Here is a 19,190-nt window from a genome sequence, read left to right as displayed (position 1 = left end):
ACTTCAGTTTCAGCTACTTGGAGAATAACTGCCTATTTCTTAGAAATCTTTGTAACCCCTACACTGAAATCTATATGTGCCATAAAACTTACAGTGGAAGGAAACCTACTGCAAAGAAATCCTGAAAATTTTTTGATATCGTTTGACTGTCTTTACATGATGCAACAATAGACAGGGCTTTTAAAAAATGGATTTGTGGTAGAAAGCAAAAGGAGAGGATGTTTTTAGAAACTGAGACTCGCCTTGAGAAACTCTTCTTCCATGCAGCCAACTCTGTTTTGCTACCGTCTTGTTTCACAGGGATTGCAGGGTAGGATTCCCTGATTTCAAAGCCTCATCTCTTTTCACATTACCACACTGCCTACCATTTAGTTGAGCAGTCGTTTGACAGCCATGTCTTAGTTCTGTGACGCATCACTCAAATCAAAGTTTTGAATTCTGCAGTCAGTTTACCCAGAAAAACAGCCAGGAACAAACAGCCTCAAACTACCCTCCCTCCCTCCTTCCCTTCCTTCCTTCCTTCCTTCCTTCCTTCCTTCCTTCCTTCCTTCCTTCCTTCCTCCCTTTCTTCCTCCCTCTCTCCCCAACTCCTTCCCTTCCTTCCTTCCTCCCTTTCTTCCTCCCTGTCTCCCCACCTCCTTCCCTTCCTGCCTTCCTGCCTTCATTTCTTTTTTCCTTTTTTCCTTATTTTCTTACTCCCTTCTTCCGTCTTTCTTTTATCTTTTTTTTCTTTATTTTATCAGTTTTGGTAATTTACCTGGGTATCTTTTAACTCCTATCAAAAGTTAATTTGCTATCATCTTTTATCTAAGCACATGAAAATTAATCTTCTCACAGAAGTGGAGACATCTGCGATTCATTTCCTGAGCTTCTGCAGCTGCTGTCAAATTGCTTTCACTTCATCTCTGTACCTACCAGCCTGAGCCCAGTCTGGGAGAAACCTTCTAAATCACCTCCACAAACCTTTTCTCTCCTTTTTCCTGTGAACCCAGAATATCAAAGGCCTTTCTAGAGAGAATGGCCATTTTCCCCAGTGTATGCCTGTTGTCCTTAAATGATTATTTCAAACGTGCCCTTTAACTCTCATAAGTGTCCTGATTTTCTGACAAATTATGCGGCCACTCAATTAGTAAGAGATCTTCCAACTTGGCTTAGACCCCAATTTCATGGCTTGGGGCAAGCAAGCTGAAGCCCTCCCTGGGATTTCCCAGAAATCCATGCGTTCCTGAGGTTCACTCCCGCTTGCTTCTTTGTGCCTCCCTGAATTTTCTTTTTCTCTCCTACCAACCTGGATAGAAACTTCAGCTTTCATTGCGTGACTCAAAATCTCCACTAATGTAAATCTTATAAGCCTTTTGATATACTTTATTTAAATTTTGAGAGAGCGCTGGGAATAGCCACATTGTGGTTTATAAGCCCCTCCCAGTTGATCTTTCTGGTCCTCTCCCACTTCCTGGGCCTCAACCTCCCTGACTCTCCTCCTCAGCTCAGGAGCAATAAACACATTCCTGTCTGCCCCCTACAGAGCCTTGCTGTTCATATCAAGCCCCTAGAGGCCTCAGCTCATATCCTAAGTACTTGCCAAGAAAGTTTTCTAAATAACTTGTTCTTCCTGAAAACCTGGTGAATTCATTTTTCATCATGTATTTAAATCTAACTACCTAAATACATTTGATTTCATTGTACTTAGCTTGGTTGTCACTGGCATGTGGACAAGAGTAAACTTTGGCAGAAAATATGGGAGAAAAGAAAAAGTGATTAAAGCTTAAAATAAAAAATAAGTATCGGACAGGAAAAAGAAGAGCAGAGGGAAGGAAAGAGGGAGGAAAGGAAGGAGAAAAGGAGGGAGGGAGAGAAGGAGAGAAGGAGGGAAGGAGGGAAAAAAGGAGGAAGAGACCCTTGGTTCCACAGTTTAAGATGTTATCCTCCTTAACAGTGATTTAAAAACTTTTCTGTGAGTAGGTGTTCCTGGGAGTGTTTGTTAAAAGTTTAGATTTACAGAGTCTCACGCTCAAAGACCTCGACCTGGTAAGGCTGACAAAAACCATGCTTTGAAAACTCATCTGGAACACGCCTAACCTTAAGGGAGATGGCAAGATTATATGAAACTAAACACAGCTAAATAGGAGAGGATCACAATTATTTTTTCTTTCACCAATTTATTTGAACTCTACAGAGATCATCCTGTCAGTCTTGATACATCCTTTTAGCCTTAGAATATGAAGTCATCTTGTGTAACAAAAGTATAGAACACAAGCATTAAAATATCAAGGTCCTTTTCAAATCTGACCTTAGTTTAACCAATATACATATTAGCCTTATCCAGTATCTTTGTAAACAGACACAAAGCCAGATCATCCAGGAGAGCATTAGCCAAATTACTGGGTTGTTTGCTGAGCTTCTTTGAAAGAGCGTGTCAGGGAAATATTAAATAGTACATGGAAAGTACCTAGTATTTTGCCTGAAATCAAGTATTATTATATTGGAAAGGACAATGATTTTTCTGATGGAGACACCGAATGACAAGCTTCTCAGCACATTATGTCCAATGTATTTAAACGATGTCCTGATTATGAGGAGTGTCCCTAGTCCAAGTGGGTGACACTGACAAAGCCGACGTTAGCTGGTTTTGAAGGGGCCATCACAAAGGCTATAGGTGACCCTTTCTCTACTTTCATTCCTTCTGCAGTTGTCATCCAAGCAATTGTCCCCTGCTCCTTCATGCCCATGCTATCCCTGGCTCCCTCCCTCCTTCACTGCAGAGCTGCAATGGGGCAGACAACACAGGTGATCAGAGCTCACCAGTCACATACTGGGAACAGAAGACCATACCCATAAAACTCAAAGATCTATCAGAATAGGACTGAGAAAAGAAACCCCACAGTAAAGAGGCTGTATGAAATTAGTCCAGTGCACATTGTGAACGTCTTGGAAAACCTTCTTGAAATGGACACTTCCTGGTCTGCCATCTTGCTATCTGATTCTGACCATACCCCCAATTCCATATCTAGCTCATAAACTCTGCTTTCTTGGTTTTCCCATCTTGGCTTTCTACTTAGAGCTGGCTTCTGTGCTACATTCTTCTATATATCTGCCCATAAAGGGGGAAAATGTGTACCTCTCAGCCAGAGAACTAAATTCTCTTTTCAGGAAAATCCAAAGACCCCCAATAGCATTGTGGTAAGTCTTCTGTTGTGTTTTTGTCTCCACACCTCCCTCAGGGCTCCTACAGGTTGGTTAGCTGCATTCTCCAGGAAGTAGAGCGCCTCGTAAGACCTCCCTGGGGTCCTTAAGCAGATCCCCTCTGTCAGTTCTCACAACTGTGAGAGATCACCAACTCTCATTATTTTAAGATAATAAACTCAGGTGGTGTTCTTCATGCAAAAGAGAAGTTGAACATCTTATCTGGGGCCAACCAGTGACTTTGTGCAAGATCAGATCTGGATGAACAACAGTTCTATAAAGGACCCGTACAAAGGTCAGCTCTCCCTGTATTCACTCCTAGTCTCGTGGTACTAAAAACAAGTTTGAGCAGGATCTATTTCACAGGACCTTGCTCACTTAGAGGCCACTGGGCAGATGACTTCATCATCTTCCATGTAGATATTAAATTTCAAAATCCCTAAGCAATCATATGGGAATACTTATTTTGAGTCTCATAATTCATTGCACATACATTCGTAATTGCAAAGAGAAATTTAAAAAACCACTTTTTGGTGTGAGCTGAGCTTGGTGTGTTTTGAGCACTATCTGATTCACAAGAGTTACTTAAAATAGATGAATGCAAAATGATGTACCCTCCAGAGGGATTTTCATACTGGCTTGCTATATAGCTGTTTGATAAATGTGACTTGCTTTAGCATTTTTGGGGTCAGATTGACAGGGCTCAGAATATACCTATCCTCATGACATGGGCCCTCCCCTTGACCAGTAGTGTGAAAAAATGCACCCACAGCCTCTATCACAAGTTTAACTTGCCTTGGGATCCTTCCCTTAATACTGGGGATAGTCTAACGTGACATATCTGCAATTAAAGGGTGATGTCAGTTGACACCATGCCACAGAGACCAGTTAAACATTGTTCCTTAGAAAATAAGAGCAGGATTCAATCCTAAAAAACTTTGGTAGTAGTCCAGAGACTGAGTCATTTGGCGCACTCGGAGCGTCTCAGCTAGCTGGAACACGTCGAGAAGCACAAGCTCCCTTCACACCATGGAAGCAGGAAAGCAAGAAGTAGGAAAATGCAATTTCAAAATAACATATTGTTCTAGGCATCTACTATTTCCCTCACAATTCAGGTCTAATCTTATTCATGGGTATTAACCCTGGTACTGCAGTTCACCACCTCTGCTGGGTGGAAAAAGTGAAGAGCTGTACTTCTGTATTCTTTCCATATTCCACACAATGTTAGGTGCTTGCATTTTTTTTCTCTTCTTTGCTTCTTGCAAAAGAGCTGGGAATTGAAAGATTAAATCTACTCTGATTTATGGGCACCTCCCATTTTGATGGGAATACTTGGAATGTACTATATACTTGTAAAATAAATGACTTAATGGAAACTTAAAAGTGTACCCAAGTGACTCTGTGCTCATGTTTGCTGGATTGAAATTTCATGCAAAAATAAAGATATCTAGTGTGGAAGAGAGATACTATGGCTACCCCTCTAGGGGGAGAATGCAGTTAACTTTCTACAGGAGTTTTTTTATGGCTGATATAGCAAATTACCAAAAACTTGGTGTCTTCAAACAACAGATTTATCATCTTACAGTTCTGAAGGTCAGAATTTTAACATGGGTCTCACTAAAATCAAAGTGTCAGCAGGACTGCATTCCTTTGAAGGCTCTCAGGAGAACCCATTTCTTTCCTTTTGCAGCTTCTAGAGTCTACCTGGATTCCTGGGTTCATGGCCCCTTCCTCCATCTTCAAACCAGCAATGGTGAGTTGAGTCTTTTTCACATCACATCTCTCTGTGATCATCTTCTGCCCTCTCCTCCACTTTTAAAAACCTTTGTCATTAGATTGGACCTGCCTGGATAATCCAGGATAATCTTCCTATTTTAAATTGAGTTGATTAACAACCTTAATTTCATCTGCCATCTTAATTCTTTGCCAAGGAAAGTAACATAGTCACAGGTTCTGAAGACTAGGGTGTAGACATCTTGGAAAAAGGGCACCATTCTGCCTACTGCGATTTCTAACTTATCCTATGAAGTAAATCATACCATGTAAATTCCAAATGCAAAGGAGTTCTTTTCCATCTGTTTTTCTACAAAGAAAAACAACTGAAATTGGCTTCATACAACAATTACATGAGTAAACTTCCAGTTATAAATTTATAGTAGAAAGAGAAAGGTGTTTTCTGATAATGCATTGTGGTTAAGAGCCAAAGAGTCCTCACTAAAAATTTGCTGAAAATACTGCTATAAACAATGACTATGAAAGTTAAATAGTCATCAAGTTAAGTAAAATTCAATTTAACTTAAATATTTATTAGGAATGAAAGCCAACATAAATGTTGAAAACTCAAATCCTTATTTCTCAACTGTCTCCTCATTTTTCCACAATGTATTTCTGGCTGTTCAGAGGTAATTTCCTAGGTTTTATTAACCTGTAACAGAAGGAGTTTACAGCTGAATTTATGCCAGAGAAAAACTCATTTGCAACCCGATGTCGCAGCATCGAGGGCCAAAGGGATTGAAAGAAAAAAAAAGCATGAACTCAGAAAACCTTGTTGCCTGGAGGCTGCAACAGGATTAGAAGAAGAGGGTCACCCCAAGAAATGTAGGTAACCTGATCCATTAGCAACATGTCAGCTTTTCTTTGCTAAAAATTTCCAGATAATAATTTAATTTTTAAAAAAATATTTAAAATTAAATTATTTAAAAAATAATTTAATTTAAAAAATTATTAAGTGACTAATCTATGCCTAGCATGGTTTCAACTGCTGAGAATACAGTCATCCTGTGAACAAGGAAGACCAGGTGTCACCCTTTGTGGGGTTTACATTCTTGTAGAAGGTGTTAGACAACAGAAATGTAAATGCTGAAAATAATAAAACAATTTAATTGTGAGTCTTAACAGCTAGGTCTCTCTCTGTCTCTCTCTGTCACACACACACACACACACACACATGCACATGTGCACTACTAAACCCATGGCACAAATCGAATCATTAAGGAGAATTTCATACAGGACTATTTATAAAGGTGTGAGTAGGTTCACAGTGGACAAAGGAAGGATGGTGCAGTACCCAAGAGCTAGCAATTGCAGGGAGCTGTTACCAGACCCAGGCTTGAAGGAAAGGACCACCCGATTCAAACCCAACCTTCAGAAGCAGCGTGTCCTTAATCCATGGCAGCCCAGCAGGAAGGGGACTGGGGACATCATTATTCTGATTCATACTCCTATTGCCTGACTGCCCTCCCCCAGCTAAATCCAACTGAAAGCCTGAGATTCAGGGAACGAAATACTGCAGTCCATAAGGATCAGCCTCCCTCGGCACAGAAGAGGATAGGGAAAGGTGGAGACTGTATAGCTAGATGAGCAAATCAAAAACTTCCAGCGTGTACTGCTATGTGGAGATGCACTGGAGTAACAAAATGGGGTCTGGTTGGGATGGTGCACTGAGATTATTTAGGCAGAGTTCAAGAAAGATTTCTTTTAGAGGGTGACATTTGAGCTGTGGCCAGAAAACAAGAAGAGGCCACCAAGGTACAATAGTATGGGCAAAAAGGACCAAGTGCAAGTGCAAAGGACCTAAGGGAGGAATGAACTTGGTGTGTTGGGAAGGGAAAAAAGTCCACTATGGGTGTAACCTAGTCAGGTAGGAAGCAAATTGTAGAGAAGTTAAAGAGATAGGTGACAGCTATGTAAAAAAAAAAAAAAAAAAGCCTTGTCTTAGGTTGGGTCTCGCCAGAGGAAAACCACAAGATGAAGGTTTGAGTACAAACAGCTATTTGGGAGGGCACAATAAGGTGAGTGGGAAGTGAGAAAGGGAGGGAAAGATTCCAATTAAGGGTGTGTTATTGACCTGGCTACCATATGGGGCTCAATCCCATGGGGACTGTCCATGGGGCTGTACACAGTACATCGAACACTGCTTCCTCCAGAGAGAAGTGGGCTTCTTACTCCTCCACCCATCTTAGGCTCCCTAAGAAGCCTAAGATTAAATTTATTTATACTTCCTGGCTCTTCTGAAGAAGGCACAATCCCCAGGTGAGGGGTTGCAGGTGTTTGCAGTGGGATGCTGCTGGGCAGGTGTGATCAGGAAGGGTAAGTGCTGGATGACAAGGGTCGGGCACCCTCAGAGTCTGCTAAATGTCTGAAAGTCATTTGGACTTTTTCTAAGGGTGATGCAAAGCCATCAGAGGTGATGAATTATTCACATTTGCTCTCTAACTGGGCTGAGTCATTAGAGTATAGGGGTATGAATGGGTTACTTTTCTTATTATTGAGATATAACTCACATACCATAAAATGTACATTTAAAGTGCACAATTCAGTGCATTTTACTATATTCATAGAATCATGTAACCATCATCACTATTTAACTGCACTACGTTTTCATCACCCCCAAAAGGAGCCCCATACCCATTAAGTCATTCTTAAATGGTCGAATGGGGAAGATGGTTAATGATGGTCTCAGTGTCCATAAAGGAAATATTGGGATAGAGAAAAGAGTATTGGCTCCTGAGTCAAACACCCCTAGCTTTGATTACTGTACCTCTTCCCGGCCCTGTATCTATGGCATGTTGCTTCCTTCCCTGACCTCAGTGTTCTTATCTATAAAATGGAGGTAGTAGTGTCTCGGTGTTATAGTTTTTCTGACAATTGCAAGCACTCTTGTGAATAAGAGTGCCTGCCCCATAGTCAGCTCTGATGCATTTTAGATGCTATAATCATCACATGTTATATACAAATGGGGGTTGGGGATGTTTGCTTCAGATAGGAAAGACAGTCCCATGAGAGTGTAAAGTCCTATGTTTGGGAAGAATGCAAGACTTAGAAACAAAAGAGTAATAATAAGTTAGAAGGGAAGTTTTGATGAGTTGAGGCAGGAAGCAAAGCTTCCTGAGAAGGGCTGGTTTGGGGTGCTATTTGGAGTGTTGTCTTCCAGTCAAGAAATACAGAGATAGGGTGACAGATAGCAGCAACCCCAGGCAATATGGAACTTGCACACCCGAGACCAGAAGTTGCTGGTGACCCATGGAAAATGACCTAGCTCTGTCACAGACAAGGCGAGCTCAGACAAAGTGTTCTGGCCAGGGTGATGAGGAAATGGACTGATATTAGGAAGAGGTATGAGGTCACTCAGGCAGCCAGGCTGGGGCAGGGCGTGACTCAGGAGGGAGCTAAACTCAGTACCTGGGCTGTGTACCTATCATTTATATGCCCGCATGTATCTCCTTCCATGAGTCTAAATACGTGGCTTGGCCAAGGGTGATGTTGCAAGTGAACTGATGCTGAAGAGGGGGAAGGATACAGAACAATGTGGCAAAAGGGGTGACGTCTTCTCCCCAGCACTTTAATAGCAAACACAAAACTCTACCCCCAAGTCAAGGAGCAAATACTATCAGTTTTTCTCAGGTGCTCTGAGAATATTGTAATTACATCAAGCTCCCATACCTCTGACTACCACAAATAATCAATGACAATTATTTATAGAGTCTGTACCAACTTTATCATTGTATGGATAGTCCACATTTTGTTTACCCATTCATTGATGGGTAGACATTTGGGATTTTTTCCATTTGTTTGGTATTATGAATAATGCTGCTATGGCATTTGTCTACTAGTGTTATATGGATATATGTTTTTATTCTTTTGGGTATATATTTAGGTGTGGTGTTGCTTAGTCATATGGTAACCCCGTGTTTAGGTTTTTGAGGAAGTGACAAAATTTTCCATAGTGGCTGCTATATTTTACATTCCTATCAACAATGAATGAGGGCTCCAGTTTATCCACATTCTCACCAGTACTTGTTATATTTCTTTGTTCTTTTTAATTATAGCCATCCTAGGGAATGTATACTGATATGACATTATAGTTTTCATTTGTATTTCCCTGGTGATTGATGATGTTAATCATTTTTTATGTGCATTTTAGCCATCAGTATACTTTCTTTAGAGAAATGTCTGCTCAAATCCAAGTCCATTGCATATATTTTAATTAGATTGTCATTTTATTGCTGAGTTGTAAGTGTCCATCATAGATTCTGGCTTCTAGACCCTTATCAGATATATGGTTTGAAAATATATATATTTCCTTCCATCTGTGGGTTATCTTTTTTACTTTCTTGATACTATCCTTTGATGCACAGAGTTTTTAATTTTGTTAAAGTACAATTTATATATTTTTTTCTTTTGTTGTTTGTGCTTTTGGTGTCATACTTAAGAAACCATAACATAATCCAAGGTCATAAAGATTTATATCTATGTCTCCGTCTAAGAATACTATGACTTCAGTCCTTATATTTAAGTCTTTGATCCATTTTCAGGTTCTTTGTATAAGGTGTGAGGTAGAGGGTTCAAATTTATTCTTTTGTCTGTGGATATCAAGTTGTTCTAGTACCATTTGTTGAAAAGACTATTCTTTCCCCATTGAATGGTCTCAGTTACCTTGTTGAAAATCAATTGACCATGGATATTTAGGTTTGTTTCTGTATTCTCATTTCTATTCTGTTGATCTATATGTCTATCTCTTTGCTAGTACCACAAAGTTTGATTAATGTAGCTTTGTATTACATGTTAATATTAAAAGTGTGAGTCCTTCAACTTTGTTATTCGTCTGGACTTTGATTAATCAGGGTTCCTTGCATTTCCATATGAATTTTAGGATCAACTAGCCCATTTGTGCAAAAAAAAAAAAAAGCAGTTATAGTTTTGATAGCAGTTGTACTAAGTCTATAGATTAATTGGGGACTAATGTCATTTTAATAATATTTTCTAGTTTTCCAGTTCACTATTATGAGATGTGTTTCTATTTATTTAGGTCATCTTTGATTGCTTTCAGAAGTGTGTTGTAGTTCTCAGTGCATAAGTCTTGTACTTTCTTGGTTAAATTTATTACCAAGCATTTTATTCTTTTTGATGGTATTGTAAATGTAATTGTTTTTTAATTTTGTTTTTGTATGTACATTGCTGGTGTACAGAAGTAGAGCTGATTTTTATATTAATCTTGTATCCTACAACTTTCCTAAACTTGTTTATTAGCTGTAATAGTATTTTTTATAGATTCTTCAGGATTTTCTCTACATAAAATCATGTCTCCTGCTAATAGAGATAGTTTTGCTTCTCATTTCAATCTGGGTGCTTATTCCTTTTTCTTACCTGACTGCTTTGACTAGAACTTCCAGTGTAATATTAAATAGAAGTGGAGAGAACAGACATCCGTATACCGTTTCTTATAAATAAAATGTCCAGTCTTTCACTGTTAAGTATGACATTAGTTGTGTTTTTTTAAAAATAGAAGCTCTTCATCAGATTGAGGAAGTTCCCTTCTATTCCTAGTTTATTGTGTGCTTTCAACATGAAAGGTGACAGACCGTGTCTGATTCTTTTTCTGCATCTATTGGTATGATCCTGTGGCTTTCTCTCCCTTTGTTCTATAAATATAATGTATTACATCAATTGATTTTTAACAAACCTTGCATTCCTTGGATAAACTCCACTGGTAATGAAGTATAATTCTTTAAATATGCTGATGGATTTGGTTTGCTAGTATTTTGTTGGGGATTTTTGTGCTAGTGTTCACAGGGGATATTGATCTATAATTTTCTTTTATTGTGATTCTTTGTCTGACTTTGATATCAAGGTAATACTGGCCTCAGAATAAGTTGAGAAGTGTTCCCTCTTTTTCTATTTTTTGTAAGGTTTGAGAATAATTGATGTTATATTTTTTAAATGTTTGGTAAAATTTACCATAAACCCACGTGATCCTCAGCTTTTCTTTTTTAGAAATGTTTGTTGGATTGTTAGTTGGTTTTAATTATTGACTCAATATATTTACTTGTTATAGGTCTATTCCGATTTTATATTTCTTCTTTAGTCAGTTTTGATAGTTTGCCTGTTTCTAGAAATTTGTTATATCCAAGTTATCTAATTTGTTGGTATACAACTGTTCATAATATTCTCTTTTAATTCTTTTTATTTCTGTAAGGTTGGTAATGATGTCCCCACTTTCATTTATTATTTTAGTCATTTGAATCTTCCCTTTTTGCTTGGCTAGTCTAGCTAAAAGTATGCCAATTTTATTGATCTTTTCAAAGAACCACCTTTTTGTGTCATTGATCAGGGTTTATTATTGAAGGGAAGTTTTCACTTTATAATATCTGCTTGCAATTTGAGGGAGATTATATTGGTTTCTGCAATCACAAATGTACTGTTCTCTAAGGTGCAGTGTTTAAAAAGTGATGTCTCTGTATTTGATGAATGGAGTAATACATGTATTGACTTATAGAGAGAATCCTCCCCCTTTTGGTTAAATGATGTTGGCTACATTCTGACGGATGAAGCCTTGAGCAGGTAATAAGGAGAAATTATGGCTAAGGACACTGAAATGTGTTACAATCATTTTAGTGCTTATATTTTCTGCTGAAAATAAGTTAAACCAAATATAAATCAGCAAATTTAAACAATTCCTTTATGTCGTCATCTTATTCTCAAATTCTTCCTCAATTTTTTATTTTTTATATTTATTTATTTATTTATTTATTTATTTATTTATTTTGAGATGGAGTCTCGCTCTCTCACCCAGACTGGAGTACAGTGGTGTGATCTTAGCTCACTTCAATCTCCGCCTCCCGGGTTCAAGAGATTCTCCTGCCTCAGCCTCCTGAGTAGCTGGGATTACAGGTACCCACCACCACGCCTAGCTAATTTTTGTATTTTTAGTAGAGACGGCGTTTCGCCATGTTGATCAGACTGGTCTTGAACTCCTGACCGTGTGATCTGCCCTCCTCGACCTCCCAAAGTGCTGAGATTGCAGGTGTGAGCCAGTGCGCCTGGCCAATATTTTATTCTCTACGTACAGCACTACCTTTTTTTTTTTTCTTTTTTTAACAGAAGACCCATTTCATCTTATCCCACAAACCCGTAGAAATCTCCCTTTGGGAGGTAAAACCAGAAAAGGAGTCCTGACAAATAGCTACATAGCCTTCCGTTTTCCAGATCCGAAACTACACAGCCTGTCTCCTCTGCCTCATGACCTGATCTATATCTAGCAAATTCCTATCCATTTTGTTACATCTTTCAGAATAGAGAAGGGTCAAGAATGCTGGACTTGTTTTTGCCAGAAGAATCGTTATGAAGAGCATAAAGCAGGTGGACCTTGATCTACTAATTTCAGAAAAGCAAATACATGGTCTTGTGCACGAGGCAGGTCAGTCATGCGTGAGCGATGGTCTGGGCAAAGGGTTAGTGACAGGAAAAGCTGAACTGAGAACAAGACATCACAGGATAGCGCAAGATCTGAATATAAAGTCTAAAATGACCTTCACCTCCCTGCCAGATACACACGCATGGCTGCATGAACACGTGCCATGCACAAGTACACATACAGACCACGAAGGCCTTCCTTTCAGCCACACAAAAACATACGACTACCTGTGATCTGAAACCACTTTCTTTTGCATTTGTCTCCAGAGGAAATGGAAATGAAAGCAAAATGTAAGGACGTGAGGTCTTTGTCCTTGGAGATCCTGTAGAGTCTCCACAGACATTCCTTGAAGAAATCAGGTATGATGGATGCTAATGCAGAGCCTGGTGTTTAGCAAAAGTGAGTCCTACATTTTCTGAGTTGGATTATGTGTGTGTGTGTGTTAGATCGTATACATAGACAACCACCAGCAATTCCTCCCATTCCTGTACACTCATGCCACTACATCTATCAAGAAAAGGAGTCTCCTTCCCTTCAATCAAAGCTGTTCCTGTGATTGTTTTGACCAACACAGTGCAACAGAAGTGATACTGTTTCTTAGGAAGCCTGAAAGTTTTCACGTTTGCCTTTTGGAACCCAGCACTTTTTGAAAGAAGCTGGATAGACTACTTAAAGAAAAAGAGAGAAACAATGTGGAGAAAAAAAACTCATTTGCTTACTTTTATAAGATCTTAGGTGGTTTGACTTCTTAAAAACATGGCTTTCAATTTGAAATAAAAGTACAATAGCTGTGTCTGTTAAGTGCTAGATAGGGGTGCAACTGCACACTGGTCTGTGAAGTCATGTCTGCATAGCCTACACACAGCTTCTAGAAATAGGCTTTCAAGACTTGGTTCAAGATGCCCTTAAATATGTCTTTGATTTCAGGATGATGAATGTAATGTTTCTTAGAGAAGCAGAAAGTCAAGGCTTGGGTCACATGTTCATCTCTTCTAGTCTTGAATACTTCTTTGTATGGGGAGCTCATCAGCTTCCAAGGCAGAAGTTCTACATAGAGACTACTCAAATGGAGAGTGAAGTTCCAACAGAATTCCAGCAGAGCCACAAAATCAATCCATGTCTCATGCACATTCCATTCTCTGTTCACACTAATCACTCCAAAGCAAAATTAAGGGACTAGGCAAAACTCATTAACTTTCTCAGGTCCCCTGGGTAAATGTCAAATGACTGTGAAAATGGGACTCTAGTGAAGGAGAGAATGGGGCTCTCCAGAGTCTGACTCGTTCCAGCTAAGAAGGTTGGGACTTTTGAGGAGGATCCAGGTTCCTTGACTTATTTACCCAGATTTATTCCATTCTTACTCATCCATTTCCTCATTTCATAAACATATATCTATTATTGATCAAGTGCATGCATTGGGAAGTATCTTTAAATACATTAATACTCATCTTCAAAACACTCTACAGAATAAGTATTTTTATCCCTTTTACAGTAGATTCAGAGAAGGACTTTGCAATAGTCACACATTTAGCCATGGCCAGAGTCAAAAATCTTACAAGGTCTTTGTATTTCAAAGCTCATGTTGACTATGTTACCCTTGTGTTACCCAAACTGACATAAGATTGAAACATCTAGTTTCACCAAATTATAATTTGCTTATTTAAAAAAAAATTTACTTACTGTTTATAAATAAATTTATTCTAAGAAACTCTGCATGGTTAGCAAGAGAAAAATCATACATTGTTTTAAATATCATAGCAATATTACTGGCCACAAATGGAAAGGAGCAATGAAAATGAAGCCGAATTGTTGGGTTTTGGTTAGGTAAGAGGCATTTTCAAGGGCTTGAGCCTAAAGTTTGTTCTCACTGTTATAAAGGGAAACTAGCAAGCGGTACCCAGAGGTATTAGAAACATATTGACACACAGCTGAGACTTTTTCCCCCTATTATTTAAATGAGGAAAAATAAAAGAGAATTCAAAGGGCAATGAGTTCTCAACAGGCATTAGCGACCTTCTTTTTGTGCACCTTCTAAAACCACCCCCATATCACTGTCAAGGAACTGCGGCTGTGTACGGTGTTTCTTCTCTCAAGAGTGCCTTGAAAGATCTTGAAGAGAGAGACAAAATCCAGACAAATGCCATGCAGTATGAAAAGTATAATGTCATCATGCTCTCCAAACTTTTTGATCATGAATGCTTGTAATAAATTTTTGAACCTATACTCTCTACATACATTTATAGTCCCACTTTTAAAATGAATATATGTGCAATGGCATGCCAGTATTTTATGCATCTTGTAAAGTGAACAAAAGTATATTTTTTTTAAATAAATATTTTTTTTTCCAAATTACTCAAAAGAAGGCCATGAGTTGTCCCATTTGGGAGACTACGGGTTAAGGTGGAAAGTGCAGGGAGCACAAACAGAAGGCAACCAGCTCACCCAAAAAGATGAAATGGAGGCTCAGACAAGGCTTTCTGGAGGGGGGTTCACATGAAAGGATCCTGATGTCAGCAAGGTAGACAATTCAGAATAGAAGGGGCCAACCCAAGTGGGCATCCATACACATATACACAGGCCGCAAATGAGGGAGTAGGGAAATGAAATGGGAGAAAATGGGGAGGAAAGAAACCAGAATCAGTTCCTGAAGAGCTTTGCAAACTTAGCTGAGCCAAGAGGCAATGGGGAACCATTGAAGGGTTTCAGCAGGGAGCAATCCAAGCTCCAGAATATCCTTCCTCCATTCTCAAAAACTCACATATGGGGGCACAAATCCACCCTCACACTTACACAAACAAGGAAAAGAACTGCCTGCCTACCAAATGATTCAATTCACAGCAGTCATTTGTGCAGTCATTCAACACACATTTATTAAGTGCCTACTGTGTGCTATTTGTAATGGGTAGTCAGAAGTGAACAAAACATCATACAGCTTTCAGTCATGTGAGGAAGATAGACTAAAAGCAAGTAAATAATCAAAATCATTCATAATCAAATTGCAGAAAGAACTAATGTGACTATGAGAGAGTCGGAATAGCAATTGGCAATTGAAAAAGCAGTATCCTGAGGTGGGCTTCTCAAGCAAGGCCTCTGGGTAGGAGACGGGTAAGCCAAGATATGAGTGAATTAAAATAACCAGTCTGTAAAGGGGTTGGGGAGGAGTTGTCCAGGCTCTAGTAATGTTTTAGATGAAGAGACCATGAGTATACAAAATCTTTGCATAGATGGGGAAACAAAGAAGCCTGGAAAGCTGAATTAGAGTGAGGGAGGATGAGAACACAGATGGTTTTATAAGATGGGCAGAGACTTGATACCCAGGAAGCAATGGGAAGACAATGAAGGTGATTGACAGAGAGGAGTGAGTCTCGCATTACATTTTGACTTTAAAAAATGTTTTTAAAGAGATGGGGTCTTGCTATGTTGCCCAGGCTGGCCTTGAACTTCTGAGATCAAGGGATCGTCCTGCCTTAACCTCCCTAGTAACTGGGACAACAGGTGGGCACCAACACTGTGCCCAGCTCACATCACATTTTGAATAGCTCCGTCTGGCTGCTGGGAGGCCTGGTGATTTTTGTTGTTGGTTTCCTTCAGGGGAGCTTGCTTGGCAAAAGGTGGTAGTCATAAATGAAGAGACAAGTAGACATTTGAGTAATAATATGGACAGCACTTAGTGATTGTAAGAGTGAAAAGAGTAGAATTTGGGAAAAGATGCAAAACTCAAGCACATGATGTCCAGGAGCCCAACTGCATAAAACAATGAGAGCATCAGCCTCCAGACAGTATGGGGGCAGGACTGTCTCATGTCACAGCAACAGGGCACCTCACTGCTTCTGTAAGGAGACAAATCTCTCAGAGGATCCGGGGTGTCCTCAAGTCCAAACTCAAAGGGTGGCTGGTTACATTTTTCTTTGTCTCCAAAACTTTATGCATGTTTGATGCTGCTTTTCAAACCAACATTGAAGAATTAAAAATTATAATGAAATCTGGAAATGTGGTACTGATCAGGGGTGTTTTCCTCCTTCATCACTGGGCTCTGGAGTGACTCAGAGAGAGCTCAATGCAGGCATTAATTATCTTTTCCATCAACACCATCGCCCATAAGGAAGCCACATCTGCAGCACCACTCACCAACCAGTTTTGGGGACCACCTGGGAAAGGGTTTGGGGGGACTCCAGTTGATTACTCAGGACAGACCACCCTTTGGTAGGAACTGCCCCCAGGAAGCTGATCTTCAGCCTGATCTAGCCCCCAGTGTTTGCTTTTTCCTTTGTTTTCTTCTTCTTACTTCTTCCATTGTTCCTAAGTGAATAGCAGTGCTTTGAGCTCTCTCGGAGAAAAGGGAACTGGCATATTTTAAGCAAGAAAGCACTTGCTACAACCAAGTCCCTGAGTTAGTGGCTTTACATGGCTTATCTGATCAGAGGTTCACAGCAAAGCTTCGATGTGGGAAGTATTACCCCTGTGTTACCAACAAGAAAAATGAAGTTCGGAGATGTCAAGAGAGGTATCCAAGGGTCTTGCAGCTAACAAGTGGTAAGGCCAACAAGACCACAGACAATAAAATCAACAATGTCCATTTTGATAGCTTTACCATGGGCTAAACAAGGGTGTAAGTGGTTTACACAAACCTACCTAAATCATCCTCATCCTCATTCCTCAGGAGGAGGCAATAAGAAGGAAAGACCCCTATGAGGAAAGTGTTCCTATTATCCCCATCACCCGAGGTCATCCAGATAATAAGAACTGGGATTTGATCTCAGCCATTCTGGGTCTACTCTCTGCCCCTAGATTTGCTCAAATTTGTACCCTTTTCATTGTACAACTTTGCACACAGAATCACTTAGAAGACAGTAATTCTAAACCCATTATGAAGACCTCGGTGGGAGTCAGGAATGAGAGATAATTAAAGAAACACTTTCTATAATGAATGTCACATGGGCCCACTGCCTGGGTTTGCATGTGTTTGCATATGTCAGCCACATGGGTACATTTCAAGGGACAGATAGCGTGAAGTCTTGGAGGCTTTTCATGTTCTTATGTGTGAGCTAGAACACACGGTTGAAGGTTTCTCTCCTCAGTTCCCTCACTGTTAAAATAAGGCTAATTTCTTCTACATGAGATATATCCACGGAAGTGTTTTCTAACATCTATCACATAGAGGCATAGACACACAGATGTCAGTCCCTTTCCCACTTCTAAGGAATTAATGTGTCAAGAAAAGAAAAATAGAGGAGAAAGAAATGGACACACAGGTTTTCTTTGGGTTCAAAATTGAAACAGTTACTGAAGACACAGTGCCTACAGGGGAATTCAAAATGGAGATATAAGAGAACCCAGAGGAATCAGGCAGTGAGTGTGATAAGAACAACTAGAATAGCAGAAGAAATATTATAGTGAAAGAATCTCTTATTAGTCAGATAGTAGGGAAACAAAGGGTCTGGCCTGCCAGTTTTTTTTCTTTTTTACAATCTGCATATGCCTCACCCAGACACACTGTAGGCCACCCACAACAAGTATAATAGGCTGTCAGGCTAAAGAGAATCCCTTCTGGGGGGATGAGTTGGACACCCAGACGTTTGCATATTGACTTATTCAGAGTAGAGATAAACAGGGACGTAGAAAGAGAATGTCCCCAGCCTCCACTGGGGAAAACTGGCCACTGACCAGCATAGACAAGAGGAAGGAGTAAAATCCAAGTATAACATGGGAAAGAAGGTATTGCAGAACAAGAAACCAGGAGGGGAGACTGTGGAGGGAAAAGACTCAGAGATGTGAGGGAAATGAGTGAGGTGTGCAGGATTCAGGGTGGGTTTGGGAGGGTATGAGTTTTGCGGAAAAAAAGATGTTAAGGAGTTTCTGAAAAAAATGGGATAGAATTGTAAATTCTCAAGAGTTTTCCCTTTGAGGCAAAATGAAGTGGTGGGGAGCAGGGCATTTTGTGATACCCGTGATTACTGCTCAGTGTAGGATGGCCTCAGGGTAAGGACTTTGTTTCATTTGACTCATGGCCCCTGCTATCCAGCAGGATGTGGACACAGAGTTGGCGCTCAGTTAGTGCTGAATGAATCAGCACCTATGGTAGGAGGGGAGTCATCTTGATCCATGGCCCCTGCTATCCTACACCATGAATGCAGGGAGCCCAGAATCCCAGCTGCAAGGTGAGGGTGGAGGTGGTTGGGTGGGGGAGACAGAAACCCCCCATTAGCCAGTGCTGTGTGCTGGAAGGAGAAGCCCTTCATCTCTTTGCACTGCCCACAGGCACACCCCACCCCGCTCCAATCAGCTGAAGGGTGAAGCTGTGTGCTCTGCACTAGGGCAGGAGAAAGGAGGAGAGGTAGCAGTGGTGGGATGTTCTCTCTCCAGGGGGGCTGAACCTGCCCAGACCTCTCTCAGTCTCATGCCGAACCAGACTATGTGGCTTTCCATCCCCTCTTCCTCCAAATATATCCTTTTGTTTGTCTTTCTTTTAGTTTTCTCAGAGTCAACTTGGACTCCCAGTGGTCAGTATGGGCTCACCAAGATGTTAGTCTAACACTATCACAGACTAGAATCAGGGCAAAGACTAAGGACCAGTACTGAGTTTTCATTATGTACGAGACACAGTGCTAAGCATTGTACATGTCTTCTCCAGTCTTCATAATAACCAGGAAAGATGTTGTCCAAGTCCATGATGAATTGTATGAAGATCAGAGTAGATTCACAGCTTGCTCAAGATAACCTCGCTAATAAATTTGGTCTTTCTGGCTCTAAATCTCCTCCTATAAAGCCACGTGGGCATTCAGCCATTTTGATATTAGTTTTCAGGGTGGTGATT

The 19,190-nt window shown here is 40.1% G+C and overlaps 1 long non-coding RNA gene across 1 annotated transcript in view; it reads left to right on the top strand.

The window, feature by feature from the left end:
* Positions 1 to 19,190, top strand: part of LOC115837584 — a 44,849-nt gene that overhangs the window by 13,700 nt on the left and 11,959 nt on the right. The window contains exons 4-5 of the long non-coding RNA XR_004032575.1: positions 4,874 to 4,936; positions 12,645 to 12,735. This is a non-coding gene — a long non-coding RNA (uncharacterized LOC115837584). The remainder of the gene's footprint in view (positions 1 to 4,873; positions 4,937 to 12,644; positions 12,736 to 19,190) is intronic.

The sequence above is a fragment of the Nomascus leucogenys genome, chromosome 2 (assembly GCF_006542625.1).
Source record: "Nomascus leucogenys isolate Asia chromosome 2, Asia_NLE_v1, whole genome shotgun sequence".
Taxonomy (NCBI): Eukaryota; Metazoa; Chordata; class Mammalia; order Primates; family Hylobatidae; genus Nomascus; species Nomascus leucogenys.
Note: the sequence above shows the minus strand (reverse complement) of the source record. Positions and strands in the feature narration are given on the sequence as shown.